We start from the raw sequence: 7,916 nt of genomic DNA, 5'->3' as shown, positions 1-7,916 counted from the left end.
GAACGGGGTGGTTTTTAGTCAGTAAGAGTCTGACACTCCCTTTCGCCTGGCCCAAGGCGGGAGAAGTCATTGGATGATTTTCCCCCCACAAAAAAAAAAGCGTGATTGAATTGATGAGTTCTTAGAAATAGTAGGCATAGATTCCTACATAGTTATACATAGTATAGAACTTATATGTACAGACCACGAAATTGGAGACTATATACCGTCTAAAAGCCCAACGAATAATATTCCTACATATTCAAATTCATCAAAATCTATTCAGGTCAATAGCTTTACATATTCTGTGGAGGATTTGGTAGAAACCAGTGAACCGAGCAGTTGCAGCCGTAAACATGTATTAGTTTATTTATTTTAATTAGCATAACACATGTAGTTTTTATGACAGTGAAGATAAAGTATGGGCAGAGGGCTGGTCTATTAGTAATAAATAGTACCAGGAGATAATAAGGTCACAGAGATAAGTCTATGACGATATAAAGTAAACAATTACAGACACCGCAGTTTTCCAACAACTGCGTGTAGAGATTTAAATTAAAATGACTATCTGTTACTGTGGTGCGACCGCAGCTGTGCGAGTGACTCAGCCATCGAGTGGCAGTTGAGCAAGCATATTGAATCATAGACGTGACGGCGCAATCCACTTTATTTTTATGCCTAACTAAATCCGTATTAAAAAAAGCGCAAGCCAAAAAATACATAAAAAAATATCATAAAAAACAATTCCAATTAGAACATTTCTTAGAAAAAATAATCAACTACCGATAGATGTCACCGAAGTTACATAAAAAAATAATTTATAGACATTTTTAAAATTAATTTTCTTCAAATTCCAAATACATACATTTAAAAATATGTTAATGTTTTAAACATTCCACAAATATAAATTAATGATAAAGAAGTCTGTTTCGTTACGTATTCTTTGTCGGCGTGCTTTGATCTCGCCGCTACTCCATATAATACCTATCCAGTAAGAATGCTAACCATAATTGATAAGTTTGAAACAAAATAATTGAATAAGTATAAATTAATTAAAAACAACTTGTTTATGTCGAACGCTATGGTACTTCTGTGTTGAGAGGTAGACTACAATATTATATTGTAAAAATATAATTATTATGGAACGTAATATATGTAAGTAGTAAGTATGTATGTGAATGAGCAAAGTTCACTTAGGATTATATATTATAGACTGGTCCCATTGCTTTATCTAGAGGTCGACCAATGGTCATTACTGGATAATCGTGTTGTTCAAACCAAAGGGCACGAGCTAAATTAATGAGCAAAGTGCAAATGAGATGGATCAAAATTGATCCACGTCCTATGACTTATTTTTGAGATTTTGATTTTATTTCTCTTGAACCATGGAGACCAGAGAAGACACTGACGTTATGACCGTGAGACGACGTTAGAGGTACCTACACTTACCGACTTTAGAGGTACCAAAAAATATACCTATACATTATATTCGATCCAATTTTTTTATTAAAGGCCCCAGAGTTATTTTCAAGGCAGATTTTTCATAACATAAAATGTTAAAAGAGACCTAGTACTGAAAAAATATTTTATACACAAAAAGAATTTCCGATACCGGGAATCGAACCCGAGCCTCCTGGGTGAGAGCCAGGTATCCTAGCCACTAGACCATATCGGATGGTGATGATTCCGTCCAAAATGTAGTTTTAATTCTTGTTGTTACTATAGTTAATATAATTTTAGTGTTATTAAATTTATTATATGAAGATTTAAAAAAATTAAGTTGGCAAGTATGCCATTTTTATATTTTATTAAGATTATATCACTATGTTCTAGGACGTGGTGTAATTTTGTATGGGTTGTGATCAGTCTTTTTTTATTTGAGGAGGATTGGTTGCTAAACACAACTTATATCTTATTAGGTAACAGAAAACATATAACATACTATTTCCTATGCCATTGTACACCAGTAGTATACTACTATGTATAGAATATATAGAACAGGAAAATCGGATTCTTTCTCAAATAATTTCCTCGTACCCAATAGTCACACATAGAACCTAACCACACTGTACCTACAATTCCATTTTAATTTTAACTCCTTACTCCTTACAAATGCAATTCTTACACTACAGTCCTAAAACTAAAAAAGTCAAGTTACAAGGAGTCGCCTGAAAAAACAAACACCCGTGTAAAACCAGTACTGGAAATGTCCTCTGAAATTCTACTTTCAGCGGCTGAATTTCAAGAATGTACCTGAACACGCCAGCTTTGAGCTGAATAGCAAGACAGATTATGGCGTAAGTCGTCGCTAGAGACCGGGCGCACACTGCGCCACGCTACATGTGTTTGGAAAAAGATATTGTTTAGTTTTATTCAACTTTCCTCTTTAATAGTGACGTTTTGTTTGAATTATGAAGTGAGAATTGAGCTGCAATTTGTTAGATGATTTATGTATTTTTAGTAACGAAGATTTTGCATAAGGTTTTGCAGTTTTGTTGATTGTAATAATGTTAAAAAATTACGTTATTTTATTTATTTATTTATTTATTTATTTCTTCATCACATATAAATACAGTGAATGGCGGACTTAATGCCTTAAGGCATTCTCTAACAGTCAACCATTGGGTGGTGCAGAGAAATGAAGCGGATCGAAGCGAAGCCAAAACACAGGCACAAAAGAATAAATACATATAAAAATACAATGTACAATACATAATAATATAAGAATACAATACAATATATAATACATATATATATATACATATATAATACATACAATACATACAATACATGTAATACACATTACATACATATACATACACATAATGGAGAGAAATAAGTTTCCTCAATTTCCTCAATTGTCTTGAGTCTGCCAATCTTTCATTAAATGCTCGCGGACTTTAAATTTAAAGGAACTGCGATTTCTTGCCACTCTGATCTCCTTGGGGAGCGCATTCCACAGAAGAACAGCTTGAATGAAAAAAGAAGAGTGAAGGAAGTCAGTGCGATGAGAGACACACTGAAGGTGTCGATTTTGAGACGAACGAAGAAATTTAGTGTGGTTGGCGCAAGAATATTGGAAGTAAGAAGCAAGATAATTAGGTGAAGAAGGAGAGATAAGGTAAGAGAATAAAGTGGTTAATGCCCTCTGCTGCCTGCGCAAGCGTATGGGCAGCCACTTTAGTTGCAGTCTATGTGCAGAAACATGATCATATTTACGTAAGTTGAAAACGAATCGAATGCAGTTATTTAGAAGTCGGTCTAGTTTATTGAGCAGATCTGCATTCAGGTCGTAGTAACAGACATCAGCGTAATCAATAATAGGGAAAATCAAGCTCTGCACCAGCTGTGCCCTTACGGAGGATGGAAGGAAATTCTTCAAACGATACAGCGCCCTCAATGACCCAGTAACTTTCTGGCAAACACTAGCAACTTGTGCACGCCAGCTCAATGTGCTGTCAATAATTAAGCCCAAGTCCTTGACGTCCTGACTGAATGGGATAGTCACACCATTATAGGAGATGGGAGGCAGTGTCGCACCGTCAATCGATCTGAGGCTCCGAGAGCTACCTATAACTATGGCTTGGCACTTGTTTGGATTAACAGCTATACCGAACCTGTTTGACCAACTTCGAATAGCTGCCAAGTCACCATTAAGTCTGCTGATAGCATCAGGCAGATCGTCCACCCCAGATTGACGGTACAGCTGCAAGTCGTCCGCATACAAATGGTACGCACACTGAAGTTCAGGAGTAATGAAGTTAATAAAAATAGAGAAAAGAAGTGGAGAAAGAATGCCGCCCTGAGGGACGCCTGCCGCCAGATCACACCAGCCTGAGAAATGATCATCATGCTGGACCGACTGCTGACGCCCCCGAAGATATGAAGAGAACCATTCCAGTGATTTGCCGGAGATCGCAAGATGGGACAGGATTGCCGAAAGGATATCGTGACTGACCATATTAAAAGCGTTGGAAAAATCAACCAATACCAAGACTGTCACTTTGGTATCCTCCATGCCAGCCCTAACATCGCCAGTCACTTTAAGGAGGGAGGTTACAGTGCTGTGGCCCGGTCGAAAACCTGATTGCAACGGGCTTATTAGACCGTGCTTGTAAACAAAATGGGATAGTTGTTTATGGACACAGGCCTCCAGCACTTTGGATAGGAAGGGAAGGATTGAGATAGGACGGAAATGGGTTGGTAGGGTGGGATTACCAACCTTAGGTAGCGGTCGGACAAAGGCCCTGCGCCACACTGCTGGAAATACACCGGAGAACATGGAGAAGTTCATTATATGGGTAATCGGTGATAGGATGTGGTCAAGGATATTTAGGATCATATCTCGGGATAAAGAGTCGCAACCCACAGCCCTTGATTTAATGGAAAGGATGATCTTACGAATCTCCGTCTCATCAACTGGAATGAAACAGAAATTATTTATGTTGGGACGCGTCAGACCATTGATAAACGACAAGGTGTTTTGTTTGGTAAGATGATCTAGGGTTGTAACGGTGGAGAAATGTTGGTTAAGGTCATCTAAACCAATTGAGATCGGAAGGTCTGAATTTTGCTGTTTACCAATACCTAGAGACCGGAAAAATTTCCAGATATTGGTAGAAGAAGAACAAGAAATATTATTGAGAATATGACGGCGCTTAGCGTTACGCACCATCTGATTGCATCGGTTTCTCGCAGTTTTAAAAGCATCCCAGTTCTCCTCAGTGCGATTTCTCTTATGCCTGCGAAATGCACGGTCCCTTCGACGCATCGCCATCTGGACCCCCCTGGTCATCCAAGGCGCTGGCGGACGCCGAACTTTTATCCTTCTGATGGGTGCATGGCGGTCATACAGATCGATGATGGATGCATTAAAGACCGCTACTTTGTCATCCACCGTATCCGCCTCCAAAAGCGGCCCCCAGTCAAGCCCCGCCGCATCATCCCGAAGTTTCTCCCCATCCATCCCCGCAAAACAGCGCCTATACAGAACCTTAGGTTTCTCCTTGGGTGGTTTGAGGGCATATGATAGGTAGATGAGGTCGTGATGGGAAAAACCTGGAGCGTCATGCTGACCATGGAAGGGAACCAAGGAAGGATTTGAGGTAAGAATGAGATCGAGCCAGGAGTCATCAGCAACAGAGTTGTGATGAGTGGCATTCAATGGTAAGATGTGAAGACTCGCTGACTCGATCACATGAAGGAGCTTTTTGGATCGTGAGGAGTTGGGAAGAAGGAGATCTGTATTAAAATCCCCCATGATCACGTAATGTTCGTACTCAGAACCCACGGATTCTAGAACTGTTTCGAATTCAGTGAAGTAATCATTAGTTGGAGGGCAATAAATAACTCCTAGTACCATTTTGACCCCCCGGACACAAACCTCTAGAAATAAATATTCAGCAGAAGAGTTTGGAGAGGAAGTCAAGAGTGTTTTATGAGGGAAATTACTGCGGAGGTATATTGCTACACCACCGCCCCGTCTTACGATCCGGTCATTGCGAAGTAGGACGTAACCAGTAAGAGGGTAAGTAGTCGACAGAAGTTGAGGTTTGAGCCAGGTTTCGGAAATCAGAATGGCATGAATATTACCGTTATTAAAAGCGTCATAGAGTTCACAGTAATGACTGGGAACACTCTGTGCGTTTATGTGGCAAATATTGAAAAATCCACAGTTCCTATTCGAAAATGAGCGATCAATAAAGTTTGCAAGGGTATCATCTAGCGAGCAAAAACTATCACTGCTAGAGGCATCATCACTAGCGGAAACAAAAAAATCAGTGTCTGACATAATAAATAAAAATATGTGTATATATAAGAATATGCTAATATATAAATTATACAGTACTTTCAATATAAGATATAAATAGAATAATATTAAAAATAATTTTAATTCTGCTCAAACAGCAACTGGTAACCCTGCACCACCCGCCAGCCAACAACAACGGAGTAAAACAAAAGAAAACAATAAAAACAAAACGAAAAGAAACATTCACCAATCAACAAACAATTCTATAAGAAAAAAAAATTGTAAGCTAAGCTGCAAAAAACACACATTATATACAATAAAAAAAAAGTATAGAAAAAACAACAAAAATCATAAACGTATAACAAAACGTAAGTGACGTAAGGCAAGGCATTGTAAGTACAAAAACGTCATCCGTCAAATGTCACCCTCTGACCTGTCACTTGGCTCATAAACAAACATGTTATGTTATTTTACATTAACGGTTTTAAAATTATCAAGATTAATATAATATTTTAAAATGAGGGTAAAACAAGACCAAAAAAATGTAACAAAATTATTAATCGAGTGAACAAAGAGATATGGAATAGGTATATTAGCAAAAAGTGGCGGTATAGTGTAAATATGTGAATAATAATATGAAAATTTAACTACCTGTAACTAAGCTATATTTGAGGTCATGGGTAACAAAGGGATTAAAAGGAATAACAAGTTCTAACAATTGACGGAATAAGCATTTTATTATGATTGAGTAGGCAATCTTCAGTTTTATTGGTTGTATAAGTGAATTTGTTCATAGTTATTTGACCAAAATAGTTATTTAACCGACACAATTTGAAGAGACAGTATCAAACGTCAAAACCTCGATTTTGCCTTCACTATCGACAGTTCGGCACACAGTGCAAGGCCCCTGACACTCGCAAGTGTCACGTTACGCGTGTAGAGCGTCTGCGAGCGATGACACTTGCAACTGCTATTTGCTCTAATTGCAAGTATTATTACACGGCAGACGGTGCAGCCGAGATAGCTCAGTGTCGGGCGTGTCGCGTGTGTCGCGTGTGTCACTGTGTCTACACTTACGAGAGTTTGACACTAGCGACTCGTTAACTCGAGAGTTTGACTTGTGTTCGTTATAATTTGTGACGATATACCAGAATGCCAGGGAACTTACTCCACTTTAATACCTACATGTTGAAAAAACCAGTTCGGGGGTTTTCGTGTTGTGGGTAGTGTTGAGTCAGTATCGTAATTCGGGATGTTACATATATATTTCTCACGTTATCCCTAAACCACAGCTACAAACTTTTATGTTATTACAACTTCATAGTTATTAGAATCCTTGTTCCATCACCGAAGCCAGCTCATACCTATAAACAAGAAGCATTATCCTAAAAACAAGCTCTTTACAACACGTGTTTCATATTAAAAATATATTTAGAACTTAAATTGCTTCCTTAGTCAATACACCTTCCATTAAAACGTAGATCAAAACATAGAGGAACAAACAAACTTTTAGTGAATAATAAATAAAATATATTATTAAATGATTCACAATGTTTACGTTGATAGGTTTAACCGCAAGCGATACATCAAACGTTTAGGGTAAATTGTACGCAATTCTAGGAAAAACTAAATAACTATTAAAAATATTAATTTTATTTCACCTGGTTAAATAGAATGAGGAGTGTAATTATGTCTGTCTTTAGTTATAATTGCACCCACTGTCTAGCGTAAGAACGCAACAGGCGCGTGCGCAGCTCGTATGATTGTCAGGTGATCACCACGAGGTCAAGTGGAAGGAAAATTCTATTTGTTTATTAGTCGTGAAAGTAAATAATTTACATATAATGTGTTGAATTAATTTGTTCACGTCAAATTGTTACGTTATTCTCGAAGTGGTCAATTGTTTCCATTGAATGGGTCTAATCTCTTGTTATTCTTTATTTTTCAGGAGATAATTTGGAGATATTTAAGAAAAGAGCTCTTCTGGTGATGCGGGTGTCCATGGGCGTATGGTTATGGTTATGGTTAGATATCCATCCACGTCCATGGGCGGCGCTGTGTTTGCCACCTATTCCATAAAAAAGATATCTTTTTTGAATTCAGTTTTCTCTCAAACAAACAAATCACTCACGAAAATAATTCTAAGATGGTTGAAATTTGGACTCATATAACAGCTTAGTTCCTTGAA

The 7,916-nt window shown here is 37.8% G+C and overlaps 1 non-coding gene across 1 annotated transcript; it reads right to left on the bottom strand.

The window, feature by feature from the left end:
* Window positions 1-1,582: 1,582 nt before the first annotated feature.
* Window positions 1,583-1,654, bottom strand: Trnae-cuc (transfer RNA glutamic acid (anticodon CUC)). The gene has a single exon. It is a non-coding gene; the product is annotated as a tRNA-Glu (tRNA).
* Window positions 1,655-7,916: the final 6,262 nt, after the last annotated feature.

The sequence above is a fragment of the Spodoptera frugiperda genome, chromosome 7 (genome assembly GCF_023101765.2).
Source record: "Spodoptera frugiperda isolate SF20-4 chromosome 7, AGI-APGP_CSIRO_Sfru_2.0, whole genome shotgun sequence".
NCBI lineage: Eukaryota > Metazoa > Arthropoda > Insecta > Lepidoptera > Noctuidae > Spodoptera > Spodoptera frugiperda.
Note: the sequence above shows the minus strand (reverse complement) of the source record. Positions and strands in the feature narration are given on the sequence as shown.